Here is an 18230-nt window from a genome sequence, read left to right on the forward strand (position 1 = left end):
TTTGAAGGTCAGCCTGCCAATCACCCAGCTTCAACAATCAATTCAAGACAAGTCCCATTTCTGGTAAAACCCCATCCACTTCTCCCCTCCTATGTTATATTGAAGCAAATCCCCAACTAATATCATTCCTTCCATAAATACTTCAACGTGTGCCTCTAAAAGATAACTATTTTTATTTTTTATTTTTTTTTAAAAACTTTTTTTAACGTTTATTTATTTTTGAGACAGAGAGAGACAGAGCATGAATGGGGGAGGGTCAGAGAGAGAGGGAGACACAGAATCTGAAACAGGCTCCAGGCTCTGAGCGGTCAGTACAGAGCCCGACGCGGGGCTCAAACTCACGGACCGCAAGATCATGACCTGAGCCGAAGTCAGCCGCTTAACCGACTGAGCCACCCAGGCGCCCCAAAGATAACTATTTTTAAAAAGTAGCCACAATACCTTTATCACACCTAAAAAAATAATTCTTTAATATCATCAAATGTCCAGTAAATAATTTCCAGTTATCTCATAAAAACATGACTTATTTTTGTAATACGAAAAAATAAAGCTTGCAAAAGAAAAAAAATGCCAATCCAGACAGTAGACTAGTACAACTTTCCTGGACGTTTGTTTAGCGATACTTATCAAAAGCCTTAAAACTGTGCTTATCTTTTGACCCGGGAGTGCCAACCCATGAATTTATTCCAAGGAAACGAAAGAGGGGCACAGATACCGTTTGCCAAGGTGTGTGGTGCCTGTTACAGAGAAGTTGCTTGAAAAATATTTGTTGGATCTGAGGTTGAGCCGCAGCTTGTCCTTTGCAGCTTTGTTTGTAAAAGGAAAAACTGAAAGCAGCAGGAACACACGACATGAGGGTACTGGCTAAGTAAGTGACGGCAGACCCATGAAATGAAATGTTGTCCTGCCATTTAAAATCAGGTTGTAAGAGCACATGTAGCTCCCCCTCCTTCAATGGGTGCAACTTAGCCCCCCTCCCCTGGAATGTGGAGACGTCTACGCAGCGGAGTGCAGAAGGGAGAACTCTACTTTACCCTGGAGAAATCAAGCTCCCTTACCTTAACACCAGCAGTGATAAGTCATGTGGATATCAGGTATTCCCTGATCTGATGTAAGGGGCACCTCACCCTTGTGCTCTTTTCTCACAAAAACCGCAACCCTGGTCTCGTCGTTAGAAAAACATCAGACAATGGGGCGCCTGGGTGGCTCAGTCGGTTGAACGTCTGACTTCGGCTCAGCTCATGATCTCGCGGTCCGTGAGTTCAAGCCCCGCATCAGGATCTGTGCTGACAGCTCAGAGCCTGGAGCCTGCTTCGGATTCTGTGTCTCCCTCTCTCTGCCCCTCCCCTGCTCATGCTCTCTCTCTCTCTCTCTCTCTTTGTCAAAAATAAATAAACTTTAAAAAAGAAAGAAAGAAAGAAAGAAAGAAAGAAAGAAAGAAAGAAAGAAAGAAAGAAAGAAAAACACCAGACAAGCCCACATTGAGGGGCATTCTACAAAATCCCTGAGGAATGTTCTTCAAAACTGTCCAGGTCACGAAAAACAAGGCAAGACTCAGTGTCATGGACTAGAGGGGCTGAAGGAAATGACTTCGACTGAATGCCACGCGGGACCCAGAGGGGGTCCTGGAACAGGAAAAGGACATTTGTGGAAGAACTGGGAAAATCCTAACAAAGTCCGTAGCGTAGTTAACGATATTTTACTAATGTTAATGTTTCCATTTTGGCAAACGGACTGTGGTTATACAAACGAGATGTTAACGTTAGGGGAAGCTAGATGAAGAATATATGGGAACTCTGTTGCTCTGTCTGCTGTAAATGTAAAATCATTAAAACATTTAATATTAGGGAGCAGCTGAGTGGCTCAGTCAGTTACGCGTCTGACTTAGGCTCTCACAGTTTGTGAGTTCGAGCCCTGCATCGGATTCCATGCTGGCAGTGCGGTCTGCTTGGGATCCTCTCTCTCCCTCTCTCTCTGCCCCCCCCCGCCTTCTCTCTCTCTCTCTCTCTCTCTCTCTCTCTCTCTGATAAACTTAAAAATTTTTTTAATATTATTTTTTTGGAGAAAAACCAGAATGTATGTATTTATTAGCGTAGAAATATATTTATGATATGTTAAGGGAAAATCTGTGGACGGCCTCATACAGTTTCTGCCGAATGAGCCCATTTTTGTAAAAAAAAAAATGTACTAACAAGGTGTGTGTATACACGTGAGTGGATGTACCTGCACATACACACATAGGCAGGAAAACAAAAGCCCGGAAGCATATACTTCCGTGGCTGTAGCCTCCAGGGGCCAGGCAAGTAAGGAGAGCAGCGATTCGGGTGACAGCTGGAATGTTCGTGGTCCTTCTAAAATGGACCGTGACCTCATGGTGCCAGCCAGCTGCGGTCCCGCGGGACCCAGTCTGGAGAGATCTTCTCATTTTCCAAAAGAAACCCAAATCCAGGTTGTTACCCCAATGTCCAGGGCCCGCTCAGCTGTGGGAAAGAGTCGTTCAGGGTCTCACAGCCAAGGAGAAGAGGCAGGCAACACAGGCGACCAGCTGGACTGCCCCCGCCTTGGCCTCACCATCTGCACTGGGGCCTGGAGGACAGCCAGCTGTCCAGGGCAGGGAGAGGCTGCCGCTTTCCGGCCTGCGGGCCTGCGTGCGGCCAGGCTGAGGGGTGGAGGCTCATTGCCTGCATGCCTGGGTTCTGACCCTCTGGTTCACCAGGTCACTATGTGGGCAGTCACTCTGTGGGTGTGCGTGTGGGCGTGTGGTATGGACATAGCATCTCCTTGGGCATCCGTGTCTGTGCATGTCCGCGTGGGTCTATCTTTCAGGGTATACATAGGCACGGCCACGTTATGTTTCTACATGCGTATTGGCATGCTGATCCGTGGGTCCGTGACTGCGTACATGAGGGTAGTACACAGGCACACATCTTTGTATCTGTTGCAACCGTGTGAGATGATGCCACACGTTTGTGTCTGTGAGCAGCTGCGCGAGCTGGCTGGCCCCGATGCCCGCGTATCTGTGTTTCTACGGGACTGCCTATGTGTTTACACTGGCTGTGTGTGTGTCTGCTCTGTTCAGTTGAATTGCATCTGCCTGCACGTCTGTTGCGTGTATGGGGGTCTTGGTTGTGTCCGTGCCTCTGTGTGAGTACATTCCAGCATCTGTGTCTGTGTGTTGTGTTTGGCTGAGTGTTCCTGTGTGTGTGCGTGTGTGTGTGAGTGTGTGTGAGTGCTGGATGCTGGGGGGCCTGCCCACTATAGCCAGGCCCATTCTGAGCCCTGGAGATATAACAGTGGGGGGTTGGGGGTCAAGGTTTGAGTCACTCACGATCAGTGCCAGCTCCTCAATGCCCTGTGCCCGGTTCTTGTAAGTTGCCATAAGAAGCACGTAGAGTCCAAGCACCCCCTGCCAGCCCCTGAGCCCCAATCACCGGGTGAGAAGCACAAGGGTGACCAGCTGCAGGGGCCGGGCTTGGGGGACCCCAGAGTCCGCTCCTAGTGCACAGACACAGTGCAGCTAGCCGCCAGCCTGCCTTGGCCTGGCTCCTCCCGTGCCCTTGGCCTGCCAGTCTTTGGCCCAAGACACAGCCCCCACAGCCTGCTACCACTGCATCATCTCCCACAAGTACTGCCCGAAGGCCATTTGTTTATAGGAGACGAGTGCGGCGTAGCCTGATTTGATCACTCCCCAAACACAGGCTTCTGGTACAGGAAGCCTGTCTGGTCATCCTTCCTATGAAGTGACTCGGGGGGTGGGAGGGAAGATGGGAGAACCAAGGAGACCGGTAAGTGAGGGGCAGTTTGGGCACGGTAAAAGAAACAGGAAGTCTCAGAGCCTTGAGGCCGGAGGGGCCCTTGGAGACCAATCCCCTGTTTTATAAATGGAGACCCTGAGCCCAGACAAGGCAAGATCCTGACCTGAGGCAACACAGCAAGGCCCGGGCAGAACTAGCATCGCCTTTAGAGACCTGGGTAGTTATAAAATTCACAGGCCATAGGATTCGTTCATTCATTCATTTAACAAGTATGAGTTGAGCACCTACTATAGCCAGGCCCATTCTGAGCCCTGGAGATATAACAGTGGACAAGACAGACACGGTCCTTACCCTCACGGAGCTTATACTCCAGAGACAGACAGTAAACAATGAAGTTAATGTCAAATCATGTAAAGGATACGAAATAAGAATATGCTTCATGATACATATGGTACCAGTGGGTACCGTGCTAGGCCACACAGAGAGAGAACATTCTCATCATTAAGGAAAATCCTTCCGACGGCACTGATCTAGAGAGTGAACAGAGGGACTGCGGTATTGGAGGGCCGAGGACGGTGACATCTGGGCTGTCCTGATGAGGAGCCAGCCAAACAGCAATGTGCCAGGAAGGGACAGCAGGTGCAATGTCCGTGAAGTAGGAATGAGCACGGTGTGTTCAAGGGACAGAAGAACGGTGAGGAGAGAGGACAGTGAGACGGGGTTGGGGAGGCTCACATGGGCCTTTGGGGCCTTGATAAGGTGTTTCTGTTCTATTTTCGGGGCACCAGGATGCCATGGGCAGGGAGGGAGTCAAGCAGGGGAGTGACATGGTTTTTAAAATGTATAGAGAATGGATTCATGGGGAGGGCGTAACAAGAATGGGAGGACAGAGACCTGAGGAGAATGCCGTCACATCGCAGAGAGGACGGTGACTGCAGTTGGTGATGGGGGAGAGGGAGAGAGCCACCAGCCATAATCAAAACTTAGGGTGCTGGACCAAGCCATACCTGAAGCTAAGATCTGCCTGATTCCCAAGCTCCCATTTCTTCTCTCCTTTTGAGTACCAAGCACTGACGTGAACACCTTCATGAGCACCACCCACCTCTTTCCCCTCCCCCACAGGCTGCCTGAAAAGTCTCCAGTCTCTGTATAGAGCACTCAGACCGGTTCCCCAGGCTTCACTCAGTGCCCCAGGTCCAGTTGCCGTTCCAGGATTTTGCCCCCTCACCGCATCTTGGGGCTGATAAGATAGGCCCATCTGTTGCCTTGGGTTTGTGGGAAGAGGCTTTATGTCACTGGTGGTTCATTAACTTTCCCCACCATGATGGTTATCTCGGAGCTGGTGAGGAGGAGGCAGGAGGAACCAGCTCGCTCTGGTTCCAGGGGGCCCTAAAGGAGAAGGCTTGGGCTTTACTTGATGTGGGAGGGACTTTGGTCTTGTCCCAGGAAGAACTTCTTTTTTACAAAAAGCTGACGGCATAGCTGTGCGTTACTAGTGGAGGCGACTCCCAAGGGCCCCAGAGTGGTGCAGGTAACCCACTCCCTAGAATGGGTACTGCAGAGACTGCTGTCTGTCCCTCTCATGCTCAAAGCTCATGCTTCCTCGGGAGCTTTGCACTCGTCCTTCTCTCTGCTGGAATGTTCTTCCCCCAGGACCCCATCTCCACTAATGGGCATTGACACCCTGAAGTCTGGTGTGTCTGTCTCCTTCTGGACCCTGAGTCTGAAACCATGCCTAGCACGTGGTAGAGGCTCCCATGAGGTTTCCAGAATGAATGGGAGGCCCAGGTGAGCATCCCCTGGCGGCCGCCATTTAGAGAGCTTGCTCTGTGCCAGGCACCTTACCGCATGCCCTTACCACACCCCCAATGGCCCTTGGAGGAAGACGTCTTCACTCCAGTTGGCTGGATCCAGAAACCGAAGCTGGGGGAGGTAAGGTCACGTGCACAGGCGGTTTGTAGCGGCCCTGCCCGGGAGAGGCCCGGTAAGGACGAAGGAAGGGCCAAGGTTGGGTGAGGCTGCAGGCACACCGACTTTCCACATGACAGCTCCCCATTCATCCCCAGACCTCCACTTCCTGCCAAGCCCCACCCAGGCACCCCCACTCGCCCGAAGTCCTCAGGTATGACCACTTGCTCAAGGGCACTCGCTGTGGTGCCCGGTGGCGGAACCGGCGAGCCAGAGTCACGCAGCTAAGGAAAGGGACACAGCTGAAAGTCGCGCCCATCATGACCCTGGCAGGGCCCTGCTGGCAGACTGAGCCCTGGGCATGCCCGTGGCTCCACAGTCACAGGGCAGGCAGACCTGCCCGCGGAGTGCACTTGGCCATGCCCTGGGCTCACAGCAGCTGGGTGGATTTGGGCAGCCTCTCCGAAGAAAGAATGGGGCTCACTCTTAGCGATCCACCAGGATTCCTTCCTGACCGGCCCCACCAGGGGGTGGGACTGTCCAGGCTGAGAGGGTGGCTGAGGAAAAGGTTGCAAGAAAGCTGGTTCCGTCCTCCCAGCAACCTCTGAGCGGCGCCAGGAATTAGGACCAGAGTCCCCATCACTATCTGACCTTTCAACTGCACACAAGTGTGACTTTTATCACGAGAGAGCGAAAAAGCGGTACGTGTTATAAGAATAACACCTGTCAACACCCAATGCCGGAACCATTCTAGGCACTAACTCACACAACTCGCCGAGGAGAGAGTTGCCATCACCCCCATTTTCCAGCTGGGGAAACTGAGGCCCAGGTAACGTGACCAAGTCCACAGTGAGCAGGGGAGCCAGGACTCACACCTGGTGTGCTAGGGTTCGTGATACCCACCCACCGCCCAGCCCCAGCAGGCTGAAGTTCTGGATGCAAACTGTAAAGGGTTGTGTACTAGTGAAGAGCGTCTTTGGTCCTCAGAGCCTAATCTGCATGGTGGCTATGGGACCGTGACCCTCATGTCTTGTCCTTGACTGTAAGTTCCTCGCCCACAAAAGAATGCGTCACAATCACCTTTGCTTCCACAGGCCCCGGTCCAGAAGGACCACATGACACAGTGTGCCATATGATGGCGAGAAGTGCAGGCTCCCGTTGGTGCGGGCACTTTGAGCGACTGTTGAGTGGAACACACACAAACTAAACAGATGTGTGCCCAGTGACCGAGTCAGCCTGCTGCTGGGTATCAACCCAACAGAAATGGGCACTTGTGTCCACCCAGAGAAATGTAAAAAAACATTCACAGTGGCCTTATTTGCAATCTTTTTTAATGTTGATTTATTTTTGAGAGAGATAGAGAGATGGAGGATGAGCAGGGAAGGGGCAGAGAGAGGGAGACACTGAATCCAAAGCAGGCTCCAGTCTCCCAGCTGTCAGCACAGAGCCCCACGCGGGGCTTGAACCCACAGACTGTGAGATCATGACCTGAGCCGAAGTCGGATGCTTAACCGACTGAGCCCCCCGGGCGCCCCACGTAGTGGCTTTATTTGTAATAGCCAAGAACCAGAGACGGGAATGTGGTATGGTCACACCATAGTATATTCACACACCCAGTCACACTCAGCAGCAAAGACTAAACTACTGATAAGTGCAGCAAAAAGCTCAGGAGGCATGTTGAGGGCAAGGAGCCAGACGCAAAAGGGAACGTACTACAGGAATCCGTCGGCAAGAATTTCGAGAAGAAGCAAGTGAATCTGTGGTGCTGAAAGACCAGTGGCTGCCTCTGGTGGAGGGCATTTCGTGGGAAGGTGGGGGGCCTGGTGGGCTGCTGGACCTGCTCTGGAGGTTGGCCCAGGCTGTGGTCACACACGTGCGTCCGATTTATGGAGTTTATGGTGTGGGACTCATAGGACATACGTTTTCCAAAAAGTGAGTAACTATGAAAAAAAGAAATGCAGGCTTGGGAGCCTAGCTTAAATGTCGCTGCCGCTTCCGAGCTGGGTGGCCTCGGTTAGGTACCTTTCCTGGCTCGCTGGGCCCCCATCGCTCAGGACGAGGATAACACCACTACTGTAACAACGGGGTTCTCTCGAGGGGCAAAATGGGGCGTAAAGCACTTAGCACAGTGCCTGGCCCAGAGGAAGCGTTCAATGATTGGTAGCTATTATCGATAATGAAAGATTTGCACCACGAATCGTGAGGCGTTTAGTCCACAAATATTTACTAAGAGCTCCATGTGCCAGACGCTGGGCTGGGCTGTGCAGACAGAGCAGGGAACAATAGACTTAGCCCTTTCTGTCATGAGTTGACGTTCTGGTTCTTTCACCCGGTCAACACGCACGCACGGCCCGTGACTTACTCAGAGTTGCACAGCTGATAAACACTTCAGCCAGGGCTCACATTCAGCCAATCCGGCTATTCCAGAGGTTCCTGAAGATAGTCCCTGCCCAGCCCCTGGCCCTCTGTGCCTGTCACCATGAGAGGGAAGATGGCAGTTCTGGGAGTTAAAATCCATGAGGGGGTGTGAGTTAATGAGTAATCCGCAGCTGCCATGCCTCCCAGTGGGAGAACGGAGGTATATGCCCCACCTCTTCAGGGTCCCAGGGGGATTAGTAGCAACCTACTCACTACAGCACATTGTACTAGCCTCCCTCCCTCCCCAGTCTACTTCCTTACCTGCCTACTGGTACTTTCTGGGGTCACATCTCCCCACAAAACGATTTGTTCCCAAATCCCCAAATCAGAGTCTGCTTTTTAGGAAATCCACCTGAGAGAGCTGGCCGTTGGCCACGTGGTGGGGAAGCAAAGAGATTGAAGATGGTCCCTGGCTAGGAGGCTTGGGTCCAGCTGCCCTCCAGACAGCTAGTCATGAAGGCTCCTCTCTTTCAGGAAGGTCCTGCAGAGAGCAGGGAGCCTTGCTGTGGCCTCGACATCACCTGGCTGCCGTCCCCAGTGCTGAGTTTGCCGGTGGCCTCCATCACAGAGGGGACAAGGCTGGCTCTCAGCAGGACTGCTCATCTAGAGTACCTCTTGGAGAAGCAGGTGGCTCAGGCGTTCCCACTGCCCTCCCCTGTCCTGAGCACCCAAGACACCCAGCCCTGGCCCCATAGTGCTCTGGCCCCTACTCTCGGCCAGATGACAAGCCCTGAGGCCAAGTGGCCTTCCCTGATGGTCTCTGAGGCCAGGTTTTTCTTCTTTTCCCCTGCCCCCATGCTTCCTACCTGTGTTCTGTTCCTACGGCCTCCAGGGCTTTGTGACCTTTGTAGGGCCGGGCAGGCTCTTCTGGAGTCTGGTGTTGGGACCATAGGGCACGGGGTGGTTTCCAATCCAGCATCTGGGGTGTGGGTAGCAGATCCTTATTGGCAGGCCAGGGAGATGCTGCAGGCCTGGATTCCAAAGGTCGGGATCTTCAAGTCCATCCTTCTGTGAATCCTCCCAAACTCTGTGCCGATAGCCATGGCAACAGGAATGGTAATAGTGTCTCCTTATTAGGAGATGGGATCTTTACAGAGGTGATCAAGTCGAAATGAGGTCATTCAGGCAGGCCTCCTCCGACATCACGGCATGCTTATAAAAGGGGGAAATTTGGACACAGAGACAGACAGACGTGCACAGATGGAAGACAGCCATGTGCAAGCCAGGGAGAGAGGCCTGGAACGGATCCCTTCCCTCACCGCCCTGGCAACACTTTCATTGGACTTCCGGCCTCCAGAACAGTGACACAGTAAATTTCTGTTTAGTTCCCCAGTCTGTGGTGCTTTGTCATAGCAGCCCTAGCAAATGAATATATTTAGGAATATATGTTGAGATATATTTCATATGTCACAAAATTCACTGATTTTTTTTTTAATGCTTTTTTTTTTAGCGTTTGTGTTTGAGAGAGAGAGAGAGAGAGTGTGCAAGCGGGGGGGGGGGTGGCAGAGAGAGAGGGAGACACAGAATCCGAAGCAGGCTCGGGCTCTGAGCTGTCACGCAGAGCCCGACGCAGGGCTCGAACTCATGAACTATGAGATCATGCCCTGAGCCAAAGTCGGACACTCAACCAACTGAGCCACCCAGACACCCCTCCACATTTTCTTTATCCATTCATCTGTTGATGTAGAATCTAATTTATTTTATTTTTTAAAGTTTATTTAAATAAACTCTATACCTAATATGGGGCTCAAACTCTGGACCCTGAGATCAAGAGCCACATACTCTACCGACTGAGCCAGCCAGGAGCCCCTAATTTTACTTTAGAAAAAGGATTTGAGGGGCGCTTGGGTGGCTCAGTCGGTTGAGCTTCTGACTTTGGCTCAGGTCATGTTCTCATCATTCGTGAGTTCGAGCCCCGCGTCCGGCCCTGTGCTGATGGCTCAGAGCCTGGAGCCTGCTTCGGATTCTGTGTCTCCCTCTCTCTCTGCCCCTCCCCCACTCATGCTCGCTTGCTGTCTCTCTCTCTCTCTCAAAAATAAATAAACACTTTTAAAAAATGTGTACTGGAAGGGACAGAGGATGAGTCTCCAGCCATTGAAAAGAGATAATCGTTGCTGACATTGGAAAGGAAAAGATGGGTTGAATACTAAGGAAAAAGAAAAAATGTTCCTGAGCCTTCTCGCCGGAATTCCTGCTTCCCTGCTGATCCCAATGTCCCAGGGACAGGGACCACGTAGGCTGCGTTCTCGGCTGCCTTCCCAGTGGGGCCCAGACCAAGGCCAGTGCTCAGAGAAACTGTGGACTATCCTCTGAGGGTGGCGGGCCCGCCGCTGTGGAAAGGGGTGCGCTAGGCTCCTGTGGCCCTGCCTAGGTCTCCAGTCACTACAGCCTTCTCTCTCCCCACCTGAAGGCTCATTCCAGCCAGACTTTGGCAACCTGCCTCATGCATTGATGGGAAGCTCACTCCCTCATGAGGTGGTCTCCCACTACCGAGAGCTCGGCATGCTTCAAGGTAAAAGCGCTCAGGGGGCACCTGGGTGGCTCCGTTGGTTGAGCGTCTCTCTCTCTCGAGAGAGAGAGAGAGAGAGAGAGAGGAGAGAGAGAGAGTCCGATTCTTGATTTTGGCTCAGGTCATGATCTCGCGGTTTGTGAGTTCGAGCCCCGTGTCGGGCTCTGTGCTGACAGCTCAGAGCCTGGAGCCTGCTTCGGATTCTGTGTCTCCCTCTCTCTCTTCTCCTCCCCCACTCGCGCTCTGTCCCTCTCTGTCTCTCAAACAATGAATAAACGTTAAAAAAAATTTTTTTTAAGTTAAAAAATAAATAAAAATAAAAAATAGTGCTCAGAGGGACAAAGCACTGCCAAGGTCCCACGGCAGGTGAGAGGCACGATCAGGGCTCCGGCTTATTGTATGCCCCATACCTTCCTTGTTAACTCACAGCACCAGCAGCAGACTGAAGCCCGGGACTCCCCAGCTTAGCTGATGGTGGGGTCCCCACTCCCCTAATCCATGGGAGCAGCCTACAGGTCCCATCTTGGCCGGACCAGCTCCATCTCCTGGTTCCGCTTGTTTATAAAAGCTTTTTCTGGACATTTGTGACGACGTGTTGAAACAAAGCTGTGTTTCCTTGAGTCTGTCTTGATTTCATCCTGCTTATATTTAGCAGTGGAGAAATCTACATTTGTCACCCAAGGTGATGCCTTAACTGTCAAGAACTGTGCCCTGATGGTGGAATTTTAGGTGTGGTGGCTGAAATGTGGCCCTAGGCCTGGAGGAGGGGCTGTTTCAGATTCTCCTGGAGGTGGTGAGGAGGGGAGTGGTCCGGCTCGTCTCAAGTCTCAGGAAAGGGCCACGCTCTGCCCCACCCCTGGGGCTGAGAGAAGGTACAAGAGCGTTTCTCAGGAATGAGCTTCAGAGGGAGCCAAGATGGGGGGGGGGGGGGGCGGGGGCAGACCCAGTCTCCCCTCCCACGGGACTAGCATTCTTTCCTGGAAACCTTGCGAGATGTCTGTGTGGCTCCCTGCTGTGACCCGGGGTTCCACGGCATCCCCGAAATGCCGGGAAGGGCGGGCACGCTGGGCCAAATGGCTGCTGCCCCCATTGCCCAGAATTATGTGCAGCTGAATGGGTGGGCCCCTCCTACTTCATCTGAGTCCCAAGAATGCTGTCATCTGGCCACCCACAGCCTTATCAGCTTGGCCTTTCTCAGGATTGCTGGGACAAGGGGCGTGGGCGTTCTCAGGACTCCAGGGGATGCTGGGAATGCGTCTTTGCCTCCCCAAATTGCCGGCTCTCAAAGCTGGATGGACCTTCAGCTCCCTCCTCACTGAAGGGGAAACTGAGGTCCAGAGGGGACAGGGGCTTGCTTGCGGTCATGACAGTGCAAGGGACCCTTGCTTCTCAACCTTCTCCCTGGAAAAGAGTGCAAACCATGCCACTTGGGGACCGCGTCAGGGGGCAGCGCCCCTCAGAAGCCCCAGTCACAGCATCGGAGGCTGGTGGTGATGGGGTTTCAGTGGGAAGGGCCAGCTGGAGTTGACAGAGCACTGGGCGAGGAGCCAGCAGGCTGGGCTTTAGCCCCTGCTCACCCAGACTTGCGGGAAGGATCCCTAAGGAACTTCTTCCAGTTTAGGAGGCTGGAGGCCAGAGGGGTTAAGCAGGAAAAGGTGAGGTCAGCACAGCAGGTGTTAGATACGAGGTCAGATCACTCTGGGCCTCGTGGGTGGAGCTGGGGCCCCCAGGAGCCCATAAAGCGGGGGAGGGAGAGATCTGACTTCATTCCTTGACTTGCCTCTTAATTCCGGCTGTCGGTTCACTGTCCTTGCTTCCTGACCGGGGAGACGAGCGCCTTAAACAAACCCAAACCTCTGAGAACACAGGGGGTGAGGCAGGGCAACCGGGCCTTGTGCACAGCGCTGCCAGGCGGATTCGGGTAAATCCTCTCTCCTTCCGTTCCCCCCACCACCTTCTCTCCCAATGTTCCTTCCCAGACAGACCAAACATTCTCACGGAGAGGAAGGGTGCCCCCGCAGCCACTTGGAGGTGTGTGGGGTGGTGGGAAGAAACTGGTATCAGCTGTACTTGTCCAGGTACTGTTTGGGGACCCAGGGCGATTCCCTTCCCGCCTCTGAACCTCAGTTTCCTCAAGTGTAGAGTGTAAAAGAGCCACAGCCCAGCTGCCAGTCCACCTTCCTCCGGTTCGGCTCCCGGGTCGTGCCTGCGTAGGAATCTACTGAAAACACAAATTCAGTTCTGACCATCTTCCCGCTCAACGCCTCCGCACAGCGCTTTGCAACATACCCAGAGTGACACTTGGTTGGCCCCCATGGCTTCCTGGACCTAACACTTGGCCCCGCTCCCCTCTCCTGCTCCATTTCTCTCCCCTGCCAGCTTCCCTTCTGGAGTTTCAAGATGTCTGCTCTTTCCTGGCCTTGGGGCCTTTGCACTCGCTGTCCTCTGCCTGAACTATGTTTGCGGGACACCCTCTCTGAGTCAACTTCCTCGTCTGTCCCCTAAACCTGCCTCTCTGCCCTTGGCCCTCGGAGCTACCTGCTTGCTTCCTGCCCGGTACTCAAGGCTTTGAGGATGGGAACGCTTGCCCCATGCCTGGCTCCCCCCCCCCCCCACCCCAGGCCACAAGCCACAGTGGATGGGGCAGCAGATCACCTTGTGCCCGTCTCTGCCTCCTCAGCTCTGGCCTGGCTGGAAGTGGGACACTGGAAGTGTTCAGGGATTTAAAAAAAACAAAACAAAAAAAACAAAACCCAGATTCTGGAGTGCCTCCTGTGTTTTCAGAAGGGCTGAGGGCTGAGCCAGGGTGTGGCACCAGGGCAGATCCGGAGTGGGCCCTGTCCAGGGAGGGGCCTGGGACTGAGAAAGCCTCTGTGGCCTTTTCTGAGCCGCTTGCCCCTGAATGGGTGGACCGGGGTCCCAGGGGCCTTGCACCCAGCCAGACAGGTTCCCCAGCCAGTTTGGCAGGGTTGCTGTGGCCAGTGTGGAGCTCTGCACCTGTGGCCTGGTTACCTGGTAAAAGGTTTTAGACTCTGGGTCCAGGGGATCTGGCCTCAGTCCCCCTGGCTCCCTGGCCTTCTCTGCATGAACCTCAACAACATCCACCCGGTGATTCCTACTTGTAGGTGCTCTGCTTGGGCTGGGGGCCAGCAACGAGTGGAGTGGCGAGGACGGGTCCCCGGCCTTTTGTGGAGTTTACAGGGCGGGACTATCAAGTTATACGCAGTGGCTGGGGTGTGGGAGGAGGGGAGCAAGGGGTCTCTTGCAAAAGCTCTACCTTAGTTTCCCCAACCCAAGGTAAGATTCTGAGGGTAGTGGCTAATGTAGAGGTGATCCAGAAAACACCCATGGGTGCATGGCGAGGTGAGACGCAGAGGGGAAGGAGCCCAGATGGGTGGCATTGGTTGGCAGGCCCCCAGGTGTGGGCACCTGGGGCTGCTCCCCCCGCCCCCTGTGCAGATCCCCCCAGGGTCAGCCCAGTCCCACGGCCAGCCAGCCAAGGTACTGACCCACCAACTCCTGCCAGGCGTTGGCTGCTGCAAGGTTGGGGATGATAGGATTAATTCTGAGGTTCCCCTCTGGTGCAGTGTGTCACTGAGAAAGCACTTCCTGGGTGTAGCCTGGGATGGGTTCAATGACAGCGTCTGCTCCAACTTTTAAGGCCCTTTCTGAGGCCATCTAAGGAGTGGCACGTTCTACAAATCATACCTCTTCCCCTCATCCCTCACCGTGACAACATGCGCAGCTGAAACTTTTAGGGGACGTCCGGTTGTCCCCAAGGTTATTCAGAATAAACGCTAGTCTCTATGGTCAAGGCAGCCAGCAATGGTCCGAGCCGTAAGTGAGTTGGATCCCACTTGCGTTCAGCCTCGTCCAGCCTGCCTGTCTCTGCCTGCGCTCGGTTCCAGCCAGGCTGCCTTCCAACAGTTCCCGGCACCTCAGTGGCCTTTTCCAGCCTCGAGGCCTTTGGTCATTCCTACTGCCCATAGCATCCACTTCGCCCTGTCGTTTCTGTTCTCACCTGGTCTTGCTCAGGCAGCAGTCTCCTGACCAACACCCCTTTATACTGGGACACACGCCCTGTGGCCTCCTTGTCCCTGTATTTCAGATGGGGTCAGGTGTTGGCTTGTTGAGTGGCCCTGTCTGCATGCTATGGTACCCGGTCACTCAGGAATGTTTGCTGAAGGAATGAACAAACACTCGACAGCGATCCAGAACCAGACTCCCAGGCCGGCAGGTGCCCCTAACTCAGAGCACAACCTGGTCACCGTCGGCTATGCACCATGTCTCCGGCCATGAGGGGCCACTCCCCAGACGTAATTATCAAGGGAGATCTGCTCTTCACATTCCTGGAGCCAGAAGCACAAGCAACCTCTAGATCAATCATGGCCATCACCTCCCGAAGGAAGACATCAGGACCTGAAGCCCCGACGTAAGGACAGGGCAGAGGAGCCTGCCAGTGGCTGGTAGGTTCGCTGGTTGCCTTGGGCCTGGAAGTGAGACAGGCTGTAGAGAAGGCAGAGACTCCTGGGTGGAGGAGGGGGACCCCAACTCAGACTCTTCCCCCTGGAACCTTGACCTGGTAAGGGAGGGCATATACATCAAGCTTCCTTAAACCACCGAAATCCACTCTGGAAAGTTAAGCCAAAACGAAACAAGCCAGGAATGTATTGGGAGACTCTAGACTAGCTCACAGAAGCAAAAGAGTAAGTGAGGAACCAGACGTTGGAAAGGGCTTGTCGGGCCAGGAGATTTAGGGAACAGAATTCATGGGCAGCCTTTGGGATGAATGTACTTTTGCTCCCATCCTCGAGTCATTTTGCTCACGACTCAAATGTCCTTAATATGTAGAGAGTTCCTATAAGTCAATAAGAGAAATAAAATTGCAATAGGAAAATGAGCGAGAACGTGAACTGACAGTCCACAGAACAGGGAACACAAACGACTCTTAAACGTATAGAAACGATGTTTAGTCTTATTCAAAATAGAAGCCTGCTTTGGAGCCTGTGTCGCCCTCTCTCTCTGCTTCTCCTCCACTCACGCTCTGTCTCTCTCTCTCTCTCTCTGTCTCAAAAATAAACATTAAAGAGATTAAAAAACGAAAAAACAAAATAGAAGTGCAAATTGAAACCACAGTCCAATACCAGTGTTCACATATCAGATTGGTGTTGAAGAGAGAAAGAGGCAGGTTTCTACACGCGGGATGATCTCCTGGACAAACTATTAAGTGAAAAGAGAAGGATTCGAGGACAGAGTATTGTGTACATGCACATGTCTGGTAAAGCCTGTTTCCTGTCTCTTCATTCCGGATCCACACCTTCGTCCGGTAGCAGCTCCTGTTTTTGTGCTCTGCCCAGGTCCTAGCAGGGCTGTTCCCACGCACCCCTGCCCTGGCCCGCCTGTGCTTTGGCTTTTACTGTCCATACCTGAGATTCTTTAGAGGGGGCTTTTACTGGAGCCATTTGTCCCTTCATGCAGAGAGCTGGAAGTGTCCCCCCCCAAGATGGCCCTTCGCTGGCGACTAACAGGTTGGGGAGCGCGAAAGCCCGGCATCCCAGTTCAGCGTGGGGAATGCTGACACGGGAGGCTCAGTCTCCTGGGGAGTCTGCGGGAGCTGCCCTTGGTAGTTCTCTGCCAGGGCTCCCAGCCTTACCTGGTTTCTGTCTTACCTCTTCTGTCTGCTTCCCCCGCTTCCCTCACCACTCTCTCCAGGGTGCTCCTCCTTCATACATCACTGCCACATAAATCAGGATCTGCTTCTGGGAACCGTGATCAAGTCACCTCCTCTCTCCTCCATCTGCTCTTTCTTCTTCCCTGCCTTCCGCCATGCACGGAGGGCTTATAATGTGCTAGCCATCTCCTTACAGTAGTGTCGTGAATAATATTAGTAAAAATACTAAAAACTAATGTTAGCAAAATAGCCAACATGTACTGAGCGGTGTCTACGTACCAGGCCCCCAGTTGAGCACTATGTATGCATTACCCTGTCTAATCCCCACCACAATCCTTATGATGTAGGCATTATGATGGCCCCCACTTTACAGGTGGGGGAACTGAGGCTCCCAGAGCTAAGCAACTTGCCTCAGGTCCTGTGTAGGAAGGGCAATTGGCTTTGAACCCTTTGTGTTGAAGTTTGTCTCTACTGCCAAACTCATATCCACTATTAAATTGAACATCGCGAGATGTGGTATGAGAGTTCCGTGTGTAAGGCAAATCTGCAGTTTCAAAGCAGGCAAGTAAGGAAAGATCGTTCATTGTTGCAAAGGATTCCCTACTCTGTGATCTTTCCTTCAAAAACACACATCCCACGCTCAGGAGCAAATCCCGGATGAGAAATAGGATCCCAAGGGAGCCCCTGGTTTGCAGAGGTGGGAAGGGAGCCCCATCACTGGGAAAGGTGTCCCCGGTCCCACTGCTGCGAGCTATTCTATTCGGCCTTCTGATTTCCTGAGACTGTGGGCAGGAAACCGGGTGGGGGGCAGAGTAGAGAGGCTATTGGTACATTTGCCTACTTTACTAGAGAGACTCCTTGCATTTCAACCCTGCTTCTCCTTTCTGACCCATGTGCCACACGGAACCACGAGACTCCACCCTTGGTCCTGAGCCCCCATGTACTGACGCCAGGCAGGTGAGTCTGCCTAGGGAGAAAGGAGGGTTCCTGGAAGCCAATCCCCCACAGAGATGGCTAGAAACAACTTAACTATACAAGGAAGCACCTGGGAATGTGTAAGCATAGCCCACTCAGCCAAGAGACCCTACCTCCAGCTTGTCTCCCTGTAGTATGCACGGTTCTCAGATGTCTGTGGCCACTCTAACACCACCCTATTCCCCGGGGGAAGGGTGAAAGCGAAGACAGACCGTGGTCTTGGCACACTGTGGTTGGATATCTTTCTGATGCAAAGTTTTATGCAGCATATGCTCAGGCCACAGATGGCTGGTCATACAACAGACCAGCCAGAGGCCACCAACATTCTCGGAGGCCTCTTGCCTGAGAGCTCTGCCCAAGAGAACCTTCCACATTGGATGCATGGGCACTCTGTGCCCTTCTCTCCGCGGGGCTGGAAAAACCATGGCCACTTCAGAGGAAGCTAGGGGCCCAGGGAGATACCGAGAAATCAAGAAATACATAGTTGTGATTCAGCAGGGGGGCCCTAAAGGACATTAGCTCCTGAGGGGACAAGGGGATGGAGTTGTCCTGTACCTGGCACTCTTGTTCTCCTGGAGGCCCTGACCTGTGGATCCTAGGGGGAATCTGGGTTCCTCTTGTCCTGAGCATCCCTGTGATAAGGCACCGGAGCTCACTTGAGCAACTGCTTGCGACCAGATGGCCTGGAGCCTGCACACGATCTGAACAGGTCTTCCCTGCACTTTCCTCTTATTTCACTGCTTTTCTAGATCCAGGGTCTTATATTCAACCCCAGAACCTGTAAGTCAATCAGGGGCTTTTGACTACGTCGACTGATATAAATATCACCAGCTGGAAGCTACAAACAGTGTTCTCCACTGTTTCTCTGTCTAGAAAAGCAGCCGACACATAAGAGGCTTCTGATGAATGAAGGACAGTAATTGTTTGTTGAGCCCTTTACAGAAGCCACAGGCGCACCCCTGTTGTGGGTTATCTCCTTCACTTCCAAGGATAG

Source organism: Puma concolor, chromosome E1, assembly GCF_028749965.1.
Source record: "Puma concolor isolate L17-30 chromosome E1, mPumCon1.1.hap2, whole genome shotgun sequence".
Classification (NCBI taxonomy): Eukaryota; Metazoa; Chordata; class Mammalia; order Carnivora; family Felidae; genus Puma; species Puma concolor.